Genomic DNA, 18,291 nt, shown 5'->3' with positions numbered 1-18,291 from the left:
CCCAACTCGCCGTGCTTACCAGCGACCGGCAAAAGGATTGGGACGAACATTTGCCTCTCGTGCTTTGGGCTTATCGCACAGCGGTGCAGGAGTCCGCGCAGCTGACGCCAGCTGCGTTAATGTTCGGTCGCGAGTTGCGCACGCCCGTGGACCTTGTGTTCAGGTCTCCTCCACGAGTGGATTTACCCGCGAAGCCGGGGATGGATTACTTTTGTTCTTTAAAAGACAAACTGTTCCGTGTCCACGAGCTGGCGTGTAGACACTTGGCAAACGCCGGTGTGAAGCAGCGCCGCTTGTATGATACTCACAGCCGGGGGCGAGACTTTGCTACTGGGGAGCAGGTTTGGGTGTATTCCCCCGGAAGAAAAAGGGGGCTCTCGTCTAAGCTTATGTCGCACTGGGTGGGCCCCTGCACGGTCGTTGCTCAGCTCTCCGACGTAGTCTACCGGGTGCGGTTAACGGGGCGGTCGCGATTAGTCGTGCTCCACTGGGACCGGCTCGCTCCCTACCAGCCCCACGCCAGCAAAACATCGAACTCTGTGGAGGCCGGTCCGCCTCAGGAAGAGGGCTGCGCCCCCCCTTTCCCCTGCAAAAAGACTCCGGCGTTCACAACGCCAGCGCCGACCACCGTCACGCCTTCGAGACTGAGTTCGCCATGGTGACCGGGGACAGTCACAGCTCAGGTGGGGGCAATGTGGCGTGGGCGGGGTTTCAATTGGGAACCATCATGCTTTGCGGGAGGGGTTGTTATGTTGTCACCCTGTTGGGGAAAGGTGTTTGGGTTAGTGGCTTCGGCCAGGTTGTGTGTGTGGGTTAGAAGTGTGTCTTGTGGTTTGTGTGACTTGTGGATTGTTAATGTGCCGTTTGTGTCTCAAACTAAATAAAATACTCCCAGCCATTAGCATTGGGCAGCAAGGAAGCTCACTCGCCTCTTCAAGTTCCTGCTTAACGGTGAAAAACGCTACAATATTAAAGCTGTCTCTCGAAGGATACACAGTTTTGCTGTCTTTTGTGCAACATATCATTAGTGGTGTAATATATTTACTATATCCTGCAGGTGCAATATATTTTTCTTTTAGTCTGCAATATATTTGTTACTCAGATATTCATATTTCTGTGACATATAAACATGAGTTACCCTGTTTATCAATCAATTACGTTAATTGGCTGTAGTTTGGCTTCAGGTCAAAACTGCACCAAATGATTCAAAATAATTAAAGGGGTCTCTGATTATGCTCCATAACTTTTCTGCAAAATGTGATATAGAAATGAGAACCGTGGTGGTGCCAACCAATATAAATTTCTCTTTTTTTTTTTATACCAATAACATAAATTTCCATAAATCTATTGGTTTTTCATTTAACATTTTCAGGTTTTTTTTGTGTGAACAACTGACTGGATTGTGGGTGGTTGCTATGTAGCTTAGAAACTATTATATAGTTTTAGATTTAAAGCTTACAAAATATAAGGTGAATAATATAAATTATAATGAGAATTACAAAAAAAAGCTCCAGCAAATTTCCCATGTGTTTTCCACACACATCTCGCATGTTTTTCTGAGAAACTCCATTCCCACAAACTTGAAGGCTTCCCATGCCTTTTTTTCCTTGTTGCCCAACAAATGATAAAACTTGCCATTTCAGAGGACCGACAAAAACACCTACCTTGATTTTTGGAGTTTCTTGGAAACTTTTAATAGAGATATTGGAAACCTGGTTTTGTTTTTTCCATAGCCTTTACAAAGTTCTTCATTAGGCCCAGTTTATATGTACTGGTGGTAACAATAGTTTCTGAGAGTCAACAAGAGCAGGATTTTGGACATTTTTCTTTCCTGGTTTCCAGGACTGTCGTGATGGCCAGTCTTCCTTGACATAATGAGATTCTCTGGCTTGACTGTCCCATTCACAGAGGAAACAGCTGAAACAGCTTGTGTTTCCACCCTGATATACTTATATACTTATATACTAATATACTTGCCTGTGTATAAACAGGCAAGTATATTAATCGTGAAACAACCTGAAAACTTTAGCCAACCAGGACTTTTCTCACCTGTTTTCTAATTCATCTAATCACAATATATAAGAATAAGCAGACTTTATCTTGGAGGTCGATAATTTTCAAAAAATTTTAGACCAGTGTTATAGTTACAGACCAATATGGCAGTATTGGCAGATTAAGTCAAAAAGAAAAATAATAATCTAAAACTTAAAAAGTGACGGTAATCAGGATAAACATGAAAACACCTGTGAAATGAGATCAAACCATTTACTAACACCTGTAACTATAACTAACTGTAACTAATACCAAGGCTAAAAGTCCATTATCACAAAGTTTAATGAGGGCAACTCTGACAGATAACACAATTAAAATGTCCAAGAAGAAATTAATAAAATAGATGTTTTCTTAATTTATAATTGCTTACTGAAAAGATTCCACTTATTTTTGTTTCAAATAAAATATTAAACAAATCTGCATTTAAGGAAATAAAAAAAATGTGAATTAAAATCTTAATGTTTGTGTCCAAATAATGCGTACATATTTTTTTTTTTCAAATTTGAAAAACATTTGAAAAACATTGAGTCTAGTTCAAAGCAGAATCTATTTATTTTTATTAGACTACTTCAACAAAACTGTAGAACAGTCTCATTTTAAAGTATTAAATGTTAAGGCAGAGTACCCTTTGGCTATTTGTTGCTCTAGTTTAGTCGTTAGAGCAGCTTAAATCTCAGGCAGTACTGGCTGGTATGCTAGGTGATTACCAAAAGCAAAATGTGTACTTTTTTATTAGCTGCATCTCATCTACATGCCTGTTAATCAAATAAGCTTTATTATTTAATTTACAAAATTTATAATGACATTTTTACACCTTTCACTCAATCATTTCAATCTGTTTTTTTTTTTTAAGTTGGCTAAATGAAAATGTAATAGATAAAAGAATAATAATGGTAAGTTACATTTTTATAGAAGCAACAATATAATTAAATGAGTAGAATAAACAAATGACTTAATTGTTCAATAAAAGTTAAAAATGTAAAAAAAAAAAAAAAGATCTGTTATACTGTGAATATAAACAGAATGAAATATATACAAAGGTGTAAGTATCGTGTGATCTAAGAATTTGCACATCAATTTCTACTTCAAACTCAAGTTAGGCAGCTATAGGGGACATGGGATCAAGTCTGGAATCACTTCCAATTTTTATGATTGACAGGTTAGCATACATTTTTGAATTCACTTAGTGTAAAGCTAAAATAAGTAAAATGGTGGAGCTGAAGTCATACGACAAGAAACAACTGTGACACGATCAGAGTATGGCATCACAGTATACGCCACCTCACAGTTACTAGTGAGGTAAAAGTACAGACTCAACTACAAGCACTGTCTGACAGATCTACTCCTGGGTTACTACGAGGTAACGGTATAGGTTCAGTGCATAAAACACTGCATGTAAGTCAAGAGACTGCAGTCAGTAACGAGTTAGATGGAGAAGCACATCGGCTGCTGGTCATCTTAGGGACACTGATAGTATGATAATACCGCTCTTTACTCACTCGGATATGAGTTATTTAATTTTTAATCACTATAGTGCTCAAGACGAGAGAGAAACAGCAATTTATGTTATGCTATAATAGTTTAATATATAATATATAATATACAGGAATATATAATTGTTGTTTAGCTGTAGTCTCCATGTATCCATAACAAATGTAAAATAATGGCATGTATTACATGTTTGCTTGAACAGTCCATGAAATAGTATGTGTTAAGCTTATTTAAACTATTTTGTTGTATTTGTTCACATTCGTTTGCATTTCATCAGAAGTAGTGATGTATTTCTTTCTTTGTTTTTTATGTAAGGTTATCGACCAATAAATTAACAAAAAGTTTTTTTTTTTATACTCACCAATGACACAAAAGTGAAGAAAAAGTTTTAGTTTCATGGTGGATGGATAGCTAGGGAGTTAGGAAAAAAACATCTTAAGTTCTAAGAAAATATAAAAGTATCAAATACAACATGCATTATATCATCACACTCTAAATATGCTGGGTTGTTTCTGTAAACACATTGTTGGGTCCTTTATGCTGGGTCAAAATTCTGGGTTATTCTGGGTACCTTAAACACATTTTTGGGTTGATCTATGTTAGGTTAAATGAGATGTAGTGGGTAAGTTACAAATGAACACCTGGTTGGGTTATTTTGACCCAATAACTGGTTTATTCTTTATTCTCTGGTTTCTCCAAACGGCAGCCTGCAAAATGTTTGAAATATTCCTGTTAATGTGTCACAAAGTGTAGTTTTAAGAGTTGTTTAAGTGAGAATGTATGTGTGTACAGCTTAAAACTTCCATCGGTTATTAAAGATAGTGTCTATTTAAACAAATGCCCCAATGATTTCGTAGATTTGAGCAGGCAGGCAATACAGATGCCCTGCGCTCATGTCCGCCCAACGCTGGCTCATCTCAGAAAGAACTTCGGAAGGAAAACTAATGCTGGCTGTGATGTCTCTGTAGTGGTTAAAACAGCAGATTCATTTTATTTTCTGTATTTCTCTTTGGTATAATATGGTTATAATATAATATATTGCGGCTTTGTGATGCATCCTGTACTCTGCGTTCCATTTGAAATATACCTAGTGTCCTTAAATCCTCGAGTGTGCACTTTCAAGCCAAGTCTGTTCTTTGCGTTCTTGGAATTGAGACATGGCAAGCCAAACTTTCTGAATTCTTCCCTTTTTAAGCGAAGGGCACGCCACTTAAAGCTGGCAGTATTTTATGGTAAGTTAATGTAAATTTTTACCTAAATTTTAAATGTTGTCATTGTGGTAGGAGCTAGCTCATTTTTATTTTCATTAACTTTTCCACCTTTTAATTAGCACTGATATGGGGGTGTGTGGGAAGTTTATGTTTTTATATTCTGTTCCAATAGTCAACTGCACTGTATTTTATGAGAAAGGTGTGTTTCGTTAGCACACATACAGTAAATAAAAACTTAATTTACTCAATGTAATCTTAAATGTAATTTTAGGTAAATTACTAGTAATCTTCACTAAAGTTGTGTGTGGAAAGTCTGGCATATTTTGTAATATTTTATATTTGCCAGAAGAAGCATTTGGGGTATGATGATTTAATGACCCTCTTAATATGTCTTCAGTATCTGCCTTTAAAAAAAATGGTATTGTTATTTTCACCTAGCAGTTAATTTATTTTTTGGCGAATAATCATCATCATCATCATTATCATGTGTAGCAAATTGTTTTACAGATGGTACTCAACCGAAATAATGGCAACAGCATTTGGGTTTGTGCGATTGCTGGCTTTTTAGTGCTGCACGTAGAAGCAGATAAAAATCAAGTTAAACATTTTAATAAATTAAATTTTTATATCCCAGTAGCACCCCCGTTTTGATGTACCACCGCCAGCAAATTCTTGTTAAATACAAATGAAACATTAATACACCCTAGTAGAATTATCCCTTCCTACCTGAAAAGATTTTATCATATGTGGGCATATATGGAGGCAGGGGGATGTGGATTTCAGGTTTAAATATTAAATATTTAATTTATTACAGCACAACAGTAGGCTATTTTAGATTGGGAAGTTTTACATAATTTACAAATTAGCCATTAAAGCACACTTTCTTTGATTGACAGGCAGACTTTTCAACCTAACATTATTAACTTTTTACAAACATCTTTAAATGTGCCTTAGCCTTAAATTGTCATGTTCTGGGTGTGGATTTAGAGGACGCAAATGCAGGAATGGTGAATATAGAGTTTCTTGTTTATTTTTTCAGACAGTCTTTTTCTTCTTTTAACAAATAAAAAAACACACAAAATATAACAAAATTAGCCCAACGGGCTTCTTCCGAGCCTCCTCAGGCTGGGTCTGCAGGCGGATGAACGCTTATACAAAGAAGATTAATTCCCAACAAAAGAGAGACATACGCAAGGGCTTACCAGCCCGCTGTCTGGTGTTTTTCAAACTTGAACTTGACGAAAAAGCGTGTCTGTCTATGACAGACCTTACCCCAAGCTAGCAGACTCTGACTCAGCCCTGAGGAGGAAACATGCAAAGGTGAAGGGTGAGAGACAGGCGACAAACAAACATGACTATAACAGTGCACAGACGTGATTCTCCGGGTTCGACTGGCTTAACTAGAAACACAGGGGAGAGACACAGGTGAACATGATTAGTGATGGGGAGACATACCAACATAGACACACTAGGGGGGGACAAAGCTGCGTCTCAGTAGTCCGGAGACCCAGATCTTAATCCCCCGGACTGTGGAGGTGCAGATGTGACATAAATAAATAAGGGGCCTTTTAGAATAAAGGTATGACAAAAAAGTTAAGGAGTTATTTAGTCTCTGTTAGTAGCTAGAGGTATGACTTATAATATAATATATAAATGGATCTAAAAAAAAACAAACACACACACAGACACAATTGTAAATTCTGTGACAAAAAATGTAGCCCTCTGAAAAAGCAAAAAAAGAATGGATAACACTAACAATAATTAAAATATTAAAAAAAACAATTCCATTAATGGAAGAAAGCAGCAGACTAAATTAGTGAAAGGAGTTAATAATTTGGTTCATGTTTTTAAGTTCCTATTATTAGCTGTTTAACTATACCTTGAACCATCCTGAAATGTATTCCTGGCTATGCCTTGGAATGTGTTGGAATCTGCTTTAATTTTTTCTGATTCTATTCACTACTGCTAGAACTGCTTACTGTATGCTCTTTTTCATGGTTTTGCCACAATAGCTTACTGACCCATGACATATGTCACATTTTGCATCATTGTTGTTTATAAAAGAGTGAAATAACTCTAAACAATTCTTCATTTCCTTTCTGCGGTTGTGTAATTGATTAATGTGGCAGAATCTGTTTCTCTCTGTGGCTTATTATAGCCTGTCCATGAGCTATAGGGTGAATAATGAAAGACAATTTATAGACACGTGGTTGTCAGGCAATGCTGCAATTAGCTTGGCCGGGAGGCATGTCTATTTAAGAGTCCTGATTAATGTGTAAGAGTCCTGTGCCTGATAAGCATGAGGAGGTCCTAACTTTTTAATTTCGAAGATGTGTGGGATTAATAAGCGCCTCGAGCTTGAGGAGCAAGCCACTTCCCCCAACAAAAGCCACTCCAAACGCCGGTCACCCCCCTGGCTATAGACGTGAAGTCGCACCTCTGCCCAGGGAGACAGAGCCTAAAGCTTCCAGTCCCTAATTTAGAGTCAGAAGTAGATCTTCAGCTGGAGAAATGGAAGAGCTCATGTAAATAGGCTTTGCAAGTCTTGTCCCTCAGTGTAGCAGCCCACAGGGCTCCCAGAGGGCAAGCAATCTCTGTGGCGCAGCAAGCCACAGACAGGGTCACCCTAGTAAGGGTAGGGTCAGTGTTGACCCAAAAGTCATGACCCCGTCATGCAGGGCTCTTTCTACCAGCTACGATTCAGAGAGCCCGAACGGAGGCGTTTATAAATTCTGGAGCCACAGTAAAACACAGGAAACACGGGAGGATAGCAGCAGCATTGGGTATTCCAGTTAGCCCGCTCCATTCCGCCATCCCATTGGTCTCCCTGGCTGGCCAACCAATTTAGCCAGGGTGCGTCACACAGACGATGCCTCCAGTTATACTACGGCTCGGACGTCATTCAAAGCCACTTTCTTTTTTGGTAACCCGGATGCCAGAGCAGAAAGTAGTGCTGGGGTTCCCCTGGCTACATCATCACAACCCCTGCATCAACTGGCCGTCCCGTTTTGTTTTAAACTAAGGGTTGTCAGTGCGCCCTAAGCTAACATTTAATCTCCAGTCCCAGCGCCTCCTGCCCCTTAGTAACCCCTTACCACTGCCTCTCAGGGCTACTGGGATGTAAAACCCCGTCGTAGGCCCATACCAAATTGGGTTACACCTCGCACCTCATTCCACCCATACACCCTCCCTCGGCACTCCCTCGGCACACACTGGATCTCGAACCCATCAAAGAGTTTTGGAAAGAGGGTCCAGATTGACTCTTGGACATCGGGAGCTGTCTGTGGGGGTCTGGAGGTTGGGGTAACTGTAACGATGCATGGGTTTCGAGGGGCAAAACCGTGCATAAATTGTTTAGAATGAGCAGATCCGCAGGCTGCTACCCCGATGACTTTTGAACAGGCAAGGGCGTGGCCATTTAAAAGGCATGGTTGCTAGGCAACGCCGCAATCATCCTGGATACACCACACCCTGCGATGTGTCTATTTAAGAGTCCTGATACCTCGGCACTTCGTGCGATCGTTAGGTAGCACCTATAAGGTATCAGGGCCAAAGAAAAAGACAAAGATAAAGCGTTTTATTTTTAGTTACCAGAGCCAAATCCGGTCTCGCGCAGATAGTGGAACCCTGTTTATTTTGTTTACAGTTTCCTTTTATTTCCTTTTATGTTTCTAATTAATAGACCCATGCTATCTCCAAACGGAAAGGTCTTCGCGTGCGTATCACAAGCACTCTTACATACTCCTATTTTATTGACCCCCTCTAAAGCCCTGCATTAGGGCCCTTACACATTACAACATCTTGTGGTGCGGGTCTCCATACCGTACCACATGACAGAATCTTTAATTTTTTATTCAATTTATGGTTATCATCCTATTGATCCCTAATATAAAATGTTCATAATGTACATCTAACCCAATGTTCTGATTTTCACCACATTATCATATTCGTCATGGTTTTAAAGACATCACTGAGTACCATAAAACGCTGCAAACCATTATAACAGTACTGCTTATTGATAAAACCATGATACATTTATAAATAATGTGTACATAAATATGAATAATGTTTTTTATTGAACTTATTAAAGTACAGATATATTATTTAGATATACAGTGAGGTCAATAAGTATTTGATCACCCTGTGATTTTTGCAAGTTCTCTTACTTAGAAATTATGGAGGGGTCTACAATTTTCAGCATTGGTGCATTTCCACTGTGAGAGGCAGAATCTAAAAAGAAAAATCAGGAAATCACATTGTATGATTTTTTAACAATTTATTTGTGAATTACTGTGTCAAATAAGTATTTGATCACTTGCTTATCAGCCAGATTTCTGATCCTTAAAGACCTGTTATTTTGCTTTTAAATAGCCCATATGCTTCTTACCGAGCCACTCCTTATTTTTCCTGGCTGTGTGCTTTGGGTCATTGTTATTTTGAAAGTCTCAGCCACGACCCATCTTTAAAGCTCTGAATGAGGAAAGGAGGTTTTTGCCCAATATGTCGCAATAAATGGCCCCGTTCATTCTCCCCTTAATACAGTGCAGTCGTCCTGTCCCCTGTGCAGGAAAAACACCCCCAGAGCATGATGCTTCCAGCCCCATGCTTCACTGTAGGTATGGTATTATTGGGATGATACTCATCATTCTTCTTCCTCCAAACACGGCGATTGGAAATAAGACCAAAAAGTTCTACTTTGGTCTCATCCAACCACAGGACTTTCTCACATGACTCCTCTGGATCTTGCAGATGGTCCCTGGCAAACTTCAGACGGGCCTGAATATGGGCTGACTTAAGCAGGGGAACCTTTTGTGCGATGCAAGATTTTTAACCATGACGTCTTAGTGTTATACTGATAGTAGCCTTGGAAACGATGGTCCCCAGTTTACCATTCTTAGCATTATTGATACCCCATGTATCTACTTAGACTTTGGCTGATTGTGGGGTGCACAGGTGTCTTTATGACAGCTAATGACCTTAAACAGGTGCTACTAATTTAGAATCATGAGCAGAGTGTAGCTAGACTATTTAAAAGCAAAATAACAGGTCTTTGAGGGTAACATACTTATTTGACACAGTAATTCACGAATAAATTGTTGAAATTCATACAATGTAATTTCTGGATTTTTCTTTTTAGATTGTCTTTCACAGTGGAAATGCACCTATGCTGAAAATTGTAGACTACTCCATGATTTCTAAGTAAGAGAATTGCAAAATCACAGGGTGATCAAATACTTATTGACCTGACTGTATATATATAAAATTTGATTTTGTTAACATTTTAAAGTTGAGCAACATTATTATTATTTTTTAAAATGAAATTGCTTTTTAATTTTGTAAAAAAATATTGATTCAGATATTTTGGGGGAAAATGCAGAAAAGAAGTGATTTCTATGGAGATCCAATGCATTCCCAAAATTAACGGCTTTATTAATTTTATATGGTATTGCTTTAACTTAATATAATTAAAATGGAATATGCAGAATTTTCTTTAATTACTCAACTTTTTGTTACAATCCCTTAGTCAATTATTAAATACAATTATACAATGCATTTGCTATTTCGTACTTGCTTATAATTGTTTACTTCCAAATTTTAAAGCAATGTCAATTTAAATGGTTAAGTTTCCATTAATTCTAACAGTATCGATAATCATCAAGCATTAAACCATACCTGAAATATGAAATTCTGGTGTTTCTGCTTGCATACAACTCTGTAAAATCCTAACCTGTTTACGTCATGAGTCCTGGAAAGATTATGACATGCCTGTGATCCTGACTGATTTTCATACTATTTTGACTTTCCTTTAGAATTGAGAATCCTTATTTAAATATAATAAAATTTCAACACAGCGCAAAGTGATTTCAGTCTGGAATAGCCATGTAAAAATTGAAATGAGGCAATAACAAAGTTTTAGGACATAAAAACATTTTAATAGTTAGCTGTTAGGAAATGTAATAATAATAATGTAGTATCTAAGGATTAACAAATCCCTGTTATTCTATGATTCATGTGTACCTCGATTTTGCTTATCGTTCGCCGCTTCAGATATGTTTGATCTGCTACTGATTGCTTCACGGACACCAATAGTTTGTCACTTCTGAATTTCCCCTCCCCGGAGTTTAACGCCTTGGCGGCCTCTTGCTCTTAGAACGAATATGCCTTATTTGATTCCTCCATTTCTGGATGGTCTTTCTAACACCCTTAAGGAGAAACTTGTCTCCCGGGAGTTACCTTCTGATCTAGACGAGCTCATGGACCTCACCAGTCGCGGGAAATCACACATGTTTGTTTTTGCCTTCAACATGACTGAAGCTAGACAGTCATTAAGCCTTTTCCTACTACATGCCTACCTACTCATCCATGCATGCTTTTATTGTGGACAGGCAGATCACTTCCTCAAAGATTGCCCACTAAAAAAGCGGTTAGTTAGGTTGGGAGTTCTCGGCCGCCCCGGCTTACTCTCTACAATCTCCACATGAACTGGGTCAAGAACACTATCCTGGGCTGAAGCCCCTCATGCCTTGCATCCTGCCTTTGTTCAGCTGCTACCCATTCCCCACCACCCATCATGGTCGATAAACATCTTGATCTTACTAATGTTCCAAATTCAAATTCAAATTTTATTTGTCACATACACAGTCATACACAGTACGATATGCAGTGAAATGCTTAAATCAGAATACTCTGGCTTCAAACTGGTTTTTAGCACAAGCACTCTCATTTCCTCCTCACCAACCTTACAGATCTGGCCTTTAAAAACGCACGTTTCGAGAAAAGGGATCCCGCGACTTGCTGCGGCAAGCTGTGAAAATGCCCTTCATTACCTGTAGGGGGCAGTCGTGTGTCAGTCTGAAGTTTTGTGTGTCTACTGAAGCCGAAAATGTGTTCTCTCTTTTAGGCGCCCATTGACAACAAGCAACGGAGCTCATAAACGTGTCGAGCTGAAACTGTAAATACTGATATGTATTTATTCTTCATTTTCTTCTCTCCCCCTATGCGGATACTTCATTAACTGCGCTTTCTCCATTCAGTATTATTATTATTGGTAGTAGTAGTAGTGGTACTAGTAGTTCTCCGAATTAATTATTATTGTTATTATTCTTATTATTATTATTGTAACGCACCTGCGCATGTGTGCAAAAAGCCTAAAACAATATTGTTTTATTGTGTTTATGTGCTTTAAATATACACTAAACAATAAACACTGCCTTTTGCAAAGTCTAAGTGAGTTGCGCTAGCGGCTTTTTGATCAACGCGTGTGCAGATATGAGCAGATTTAGCGATAAAACTACAGACATGAAATGAAACAAACAAAAAAAATATGCGCTACTTGCTAAATACAACGCGACAGAACGCAGAATCCTTGGGCTTTGACTGCGCTTCCTCCATTCATTAGTAGTAGTAAAAATCCTGGGTTTCTGTAAACACATTATTGGGTTGTTTATGCTGGGTCAAAATTCTGTGTTATTTTGGGTACTTTAATCACACTGTTGGGTTGCTTTTGCTATGAATACTAAAAGTGCTGCATGATTAAACTCAATTCAAAAAACTGTTTATGCAGTAAACCTATGGGTGAACAGGATGATTTAAGAATTTAATTAAACATGAATATATATAAGTGCCATTTTAATTCAAATCCAACATTTTATTGATCAGTGATTGGTGCATGGGCGTCAACTCGCACGTTCTGTAATATTCCATTGTCATTCATATTGATGTTGTTTTAGAGCTCTTTACTAAAAGCATTCTCTACTTAGTAAGTAAGTAAGCAAATAAAAGAGAAATGGATTAATAGCTTTAAATGGTACTTCAGCGTAGTAAAAGTACCCTAGCATGAGTTTATATATAATGAAAATATTATGTATAAAGAAAATCTAATTTATATATTTGTGTTTAATTAAATTCTTAACATTTTAATGGTTAGTGTTTGTTGCAGACATTTACACTATTTTTGGGGAAGAGCTTGGCTTTTACAGGCTAAAAGGAGCAGTTATCGGCTATGACACTTAGCCTTCTGAGTTTGGCGGCCAAGGTTGGTTGGTTGGAAGCATGTTTGAGAAGTTGATAACGTCACAAGTTACAAGCACACAAACTCTCCGAGGTGACACCCAGAACCTCCAGTAACTGTAACCCCTCTTCTCACCTTTCATTCACGATAGGTGTGAAGTTATTAAACCGGTTTCGCTGATGGGGAAATTCGCAAAGATGGGGGGTTTAAAACGATTTAACAAGACCAAGCAGATATCTCTGCCCAAAATGTTCTCTATTTAATAAAACTGTATTAAAACTAAATTGTGTATTCTCCTTATTTAATATCGCTTCCGGGACATTGTTGTCCAAACGTTGTATGTATATGAAAAACAGTGAAACCTAAGCACAAACAGAAAGGACAAATAAAGGAATGTACGAAACATTAACACGTTTACCGTGTTCAAATGAATAAAGAGTTACTGCATTATGTTTCAAGACATCCATTTACATTTTTCTCCTAATTATATTGTTGATCCGCACCAAGAGATGTTTTACTGATTATAATAGCCCTGACGCAGGGCTTTAGAGGGGTTCAGTGAAATAGGAGTTGTTATATACAGTTGTTGATATATATATATATATATATATATATATATATACATATGTTATAACAGACACAGACTCCGTTTGGAGTGGATTTTTGCATGGGATTTTTAATTAATAAACTTAAAAGGAATCCAAATGAAAACTGAAAACACAAAATAACTAGAGCTTCGCTGTCCATGCACGAATGGATGGCATTCTGGAAACTAAATAAAAAAACTAAAGATGCTCTCGGGGCTTATGCCCTTACCAAGGATTTATGGGAAGAGAGAGAGAGTAGAGTTTGTGCTTTGTGCACATTAACCCGAGAGCGCACGCTAAACTGCGTGTCGCTCTCCCTCACTTTTTCGCCGGTGTCTTAGACAAACAGAGTCTTGGGCTTTGCCTGTGTCTTCTCCAGCGCACTTTGTCTTTGGCCCTGACACCTTTTACCGGTGCGACGAAATGATTACACAGAGTGTCACGGTATCAATACCCGGCCCATTCGGAACAATTTATGCGCAGCTCTGCCCCTCGCGCGAGTGCCGTTGTTACATACATGTCCACAAATACTTTAACAACATACACTTATCACTTAGACGCGCGCGCAAATACATACTTATATAATATATTCACATACAAAAACATACTGTATTCACATAAAAACATAATATATTCAAAAAATTTGTGAATTACACCCAAAGTAATAATGAAGTCTGATTTGATTTGTACCATTAAACATTTTATTTCTAATTATTCTATAGCTGGCGAAATACATTTTAGGCAAAGATGTCTGTTTGGTCTTGTTAAATCGTTTTAAACACCTCAATTCTGCCAATTCCCCCACCTGCGAAACCGATTTAATAACTTTACATCTACATCAAAGGTGAAAAGAGGGATGACAGTAAATGAGCGTGCTGTCGCATTGTATATACTGTACAACACGCGTTTATCAGCCTTTTCATATAAATGCTGCCTTTTGTAAAGTGAAACAACGAGCCGCGGGTTTCCGCATGGCGACATCAGTCATAAATGACGGAAAAATTTCAGTCATAACTCCACAATCACATTCCACCTATAATTTCCAGCCCTGGTCAAATAATAGATTAAATAATTATTCAACGCTGGACACATTATTCTAAAAAGCCCGAAGCACTTTGTGAATATTTACTTAACATGATATATTGTTTATTCATGATGGCGTTTTTACGTTTTAAATAAGATGTTGTCATATTCACAATTTAGGACATTCACATAGTTAACAATATCAGATAGCCTACTATATATATAGTTAACACTATCAGATAGCCTACTATATATATAGTTCATTCATGATGGCGACACATTTTTACGTTTTAAATAAGATGTCATATTCACGAATCAGGACATTCGCATAGTTAACACTATCAGATAGCCTACTATCAGGAAATTAAATTAATTTCAAGACCATTTAAACATTACAAAAACTATATAAGAAACTTTTAAAGCACATATTTGGGCAACTCATTTCATCATGATGAAAATAATATGAAGCACATATACACACATTCATCATGAAAGATCTATTGTAAAACAAAAGTAAATTCATGTTTGCTTGAGCATTGATACAATATTGTTTTAGGCTAACTAATTATACACAATTCTCCGTCGTACTTGGTCTGGCTTTTAGATAAAGTCCTTCCATGCTCCTTGTGGCAGATATTCAGTGAAGCAACACATTTATTTAAATTCCCAAATGTTGCTTACGGCAAGTTGCGGCACGCCGCACGCCAAATTGCGGCATCTCACAGGAAAATGTGCATTCTTAATGGCCACATCTGTATGATTGCACAATAAAACTCCTCTCAGGCACCCCCCCTACCAAGGGACGGCTTAATTCACTTAGCCAAAAGTGTCAACAAGTTAACAAGTTCCTCTTCAAGGCACGAGTATTTACAAAGCTGTGTAAAGCTAACCACCTTGTCCTGATAAGGGAGGGGAATAAATGGATGACTGCCTTTAACACCCCTACAGGACACTACAAGTACCTTGTGGTTCTTTTCAGCCTTACCAATGCCCTGGCAGTTTTTCACGGCCTAGTCAGACGTCCTCAGGTATTTTCTTAACTCCTTTGTTTTCATTTATTTGGATGATATCAAGATTTTTTCATGTTCTCTTAAAAACATAAGAACCATGTGTGCTAAGTATTACAAAGTCTTCCTGAAAATATTTTATTTTCGATTTGTTGACGATTTGTAAGGAACTACAGCGCCATAGCTGCTCTCCTCGAAACGAAACTTTTATTGGGACTAACATGCAGAGAAGGGTTTCCAAAGACTTAAGAAAAAGTTCCTATCCTCACTGTTTCTGATGCGTTCTTGCAATTTGTAGTAGAGGTGGATGCCTCTGAAACAGGGGTGGGGGCAGTATTGTCTCAAAGGACTCCCAAGAATAACAAGCTGCACCCCTGTTCTTTTTTTTTTTCATCATCTTTCACCCGCTGAGAAAAAATTATGACATTAAAGACCGAGAGTTGCTGGCTGTGAAACTAGCCTTGGAGGAGTGGAGACACTGGCTGAAGGGAACCGAACACTAAAAAGGATTTGAAAACAGCTAAGAGACTTAATGCCCAACAGGTTTATTTTTCCCTAGGTTTAATTTCACCTTCTCTTACCACCCTGGAGCCAAAAACTTAAAGCCAGATGCTCTGTCCCGACAGTTTTCTCTGCACCAAGTCCCCTCGCTCCAGGAGACCATCCTCCATCCTCGCTGTTTAGTGGCGGCCATGTAACTAGACATAGAAAGAATGGGAAGGCAAGCCCACACCCAGGATCCTGCTCCAAGTAATGTCCCCCAAGGTTGCCTCTTTGTCCCCTTAACCATGTGCACACAGCTCCAAGCTTGCCTGCTACCCCGGATGCAGACATACCCAGTTCATTATACAGCAGCATTTCTGGTGGTCCACATTGAAGAAGGACATAATCAAGTATGTGGCAGCATGTCATGTCTGCACCATAAATAAAAGCAGCAATAGGCTTCATCAGACCACTTCCAGACCACTACCACTCATTGCCCCTGGTCACACATTGCCATTGACTTTGTCACTGGAATACCCAACTCCAACAGCGACACTTGCATTCTACCTATCGTGGACAGCCTATCCAAAGCTCCCGATTTCGTGCCGCTCCCTAGACTTTCGTCCGCCAAAGAGATGACTGAGTTACTTATTCTTCATCTTTTTCGTCTCCATGGTCTCCACACTGATATTGTCTCAGATCGAGGCCCACAATTCACAGCACAATTTTGGAAAGCCTTCTGCAAATTCATTGGTGCCACTCCAAGTCAATCCTCAGGTTATCATCCACAGATAAACGGCCAAACAGAGTGAATGAATCAAGAGTTGGAGGCTGCTCTTTGATGCATGATGTCTCCGAATCCAACCTCTTGGAGAAAATTTCTCGCTTGGGTCGAATATGCCCACAACTTCCTCCCAACCTCAGCCACGGGCCTGTCCTTGTTTCAGCAACCCCTGTTCTTTCTCAAGAGAAGGAGGTTACAGTTTCATCTGCTAAACTCTTTGTTCGTCGTTGCAGTAGAACCTGGCTACAAGCCAGAAGACAACTCAAATTCAAATCAAATAAAAATGTTATTTGTCACATACACAGTCATACACAGTATGATATGCAGTAAAATGCTTACACGACCGCCAGTGACCTTAAAAAAAGAATTAAAGCTCATAATAAGAAATAAATATGAATAAAAGAAATACGGTAGAAATTTTTTATTAAACTAGGATAAAAATAGAAGTATACTGTACATAAAATAGAAACAGAAATATACTGTTCAATAGAACATTAAAAAAAATTAGGTGGAAGAAATATGGTGTGCAAATATGCATAAAAAGTGTCTTATTAAGGTGCTTTATTAAAGTGTCTTTGTGCAATGATCCAGAATGTAAACATAAACATGTAAGTGTGGAGGTATAAAAGCAAGCAGACCGACGTCGATCCGCAGTCCCAAGATATCAACGTCAATCCGGAGGAGCATTCGTTATCTGGTAGATTTGGACGGTTATAGACCTGAGGAGAAAAGCTGGGATCCTGCCAAATTCATTTTAGATCCCAAATTGATTACAAACTTTTAAAAACATTTTCCTGGGGCGCTCCGTCCAAATGCCCAGAGGCATTTGTTAAGGGGAGGTACTGTCACGAACCCGTTTTTTTTGTTGTTGTTGTTCCCACACTGTCATGTCTCTCGACACTCGGTCATGTTTTTCCAGACTGTCATGCTTTTTCCTATGCCTTCATACTGCCCCTCCTACGCAACGGTTCTCCATTCACAAATTATTTCTCCAGGCATTTAAAGAAGCTCAGCGCGCTTCCTTGTTGCCAGATTATTACGTGCTTCACAGCCCAGTTTTCTCGCATTTATTTTCTATGATTGATGTATACCTCGACCAAGGATTTTGTTTACAAATTTTACTCTTCGTTCTGCGCTTCAGATTTGTTTGACCTACTACTTATCGCTCCACGGAATGCTTTGCCCCTCGACTTTACCATTTATCTACCGTTTCAGATTTGTTTGATCTGCCTTTGATTGGTACCACGGACACGGACTCACGCTTCTCCCCTCCATTTTGTGATAGTTTGTCACTTTCAGATTCCACACACCAAGACATACACATGTAAACTGACTTTGATCTTCTCTATCACAGACCCGTGCTTATTACAATCCACTTTTGTTTTTCATTGCATAACGGCACTCAGGGGCGATTGCTTACATCAAAGTTTACTGCTGGATCTCGCAGCATTAAAATATCAGAGCTTTGACCCAGAGTTGCACCTCTAGCCTTCACATTTTTTACAGTCCCTCTGCCTTTGTGACATAAAGTCCTACACTGTAAACCCGGCCAAGTGGATTGTACTTAAACCATTTGAGGCACGTGCCTCAAATAATTTAAGTACAGTAGTTGATCAATCGGAATGGTTATTACCGTCGCGCT

Source organism: Clarias gariepinus, chromosome 20 (genome assembly GCF_024256425.1).
Source record: "Clarias gariepinus isolate MV-2021 ecotype Netherlands chromosome 20, CGAR_prim_01v2, whole genome shotgun sequence".
NCBI classification, from domain to species: domain Eukaryota; kingdom Metazoa; phylum Chordata; class Actinopteri; order Siluriformes; family Clariidae; genus Clarias; species Clarias gariepinus.
Note: the sequence above shows the minus strand (reverse complement) of the source record.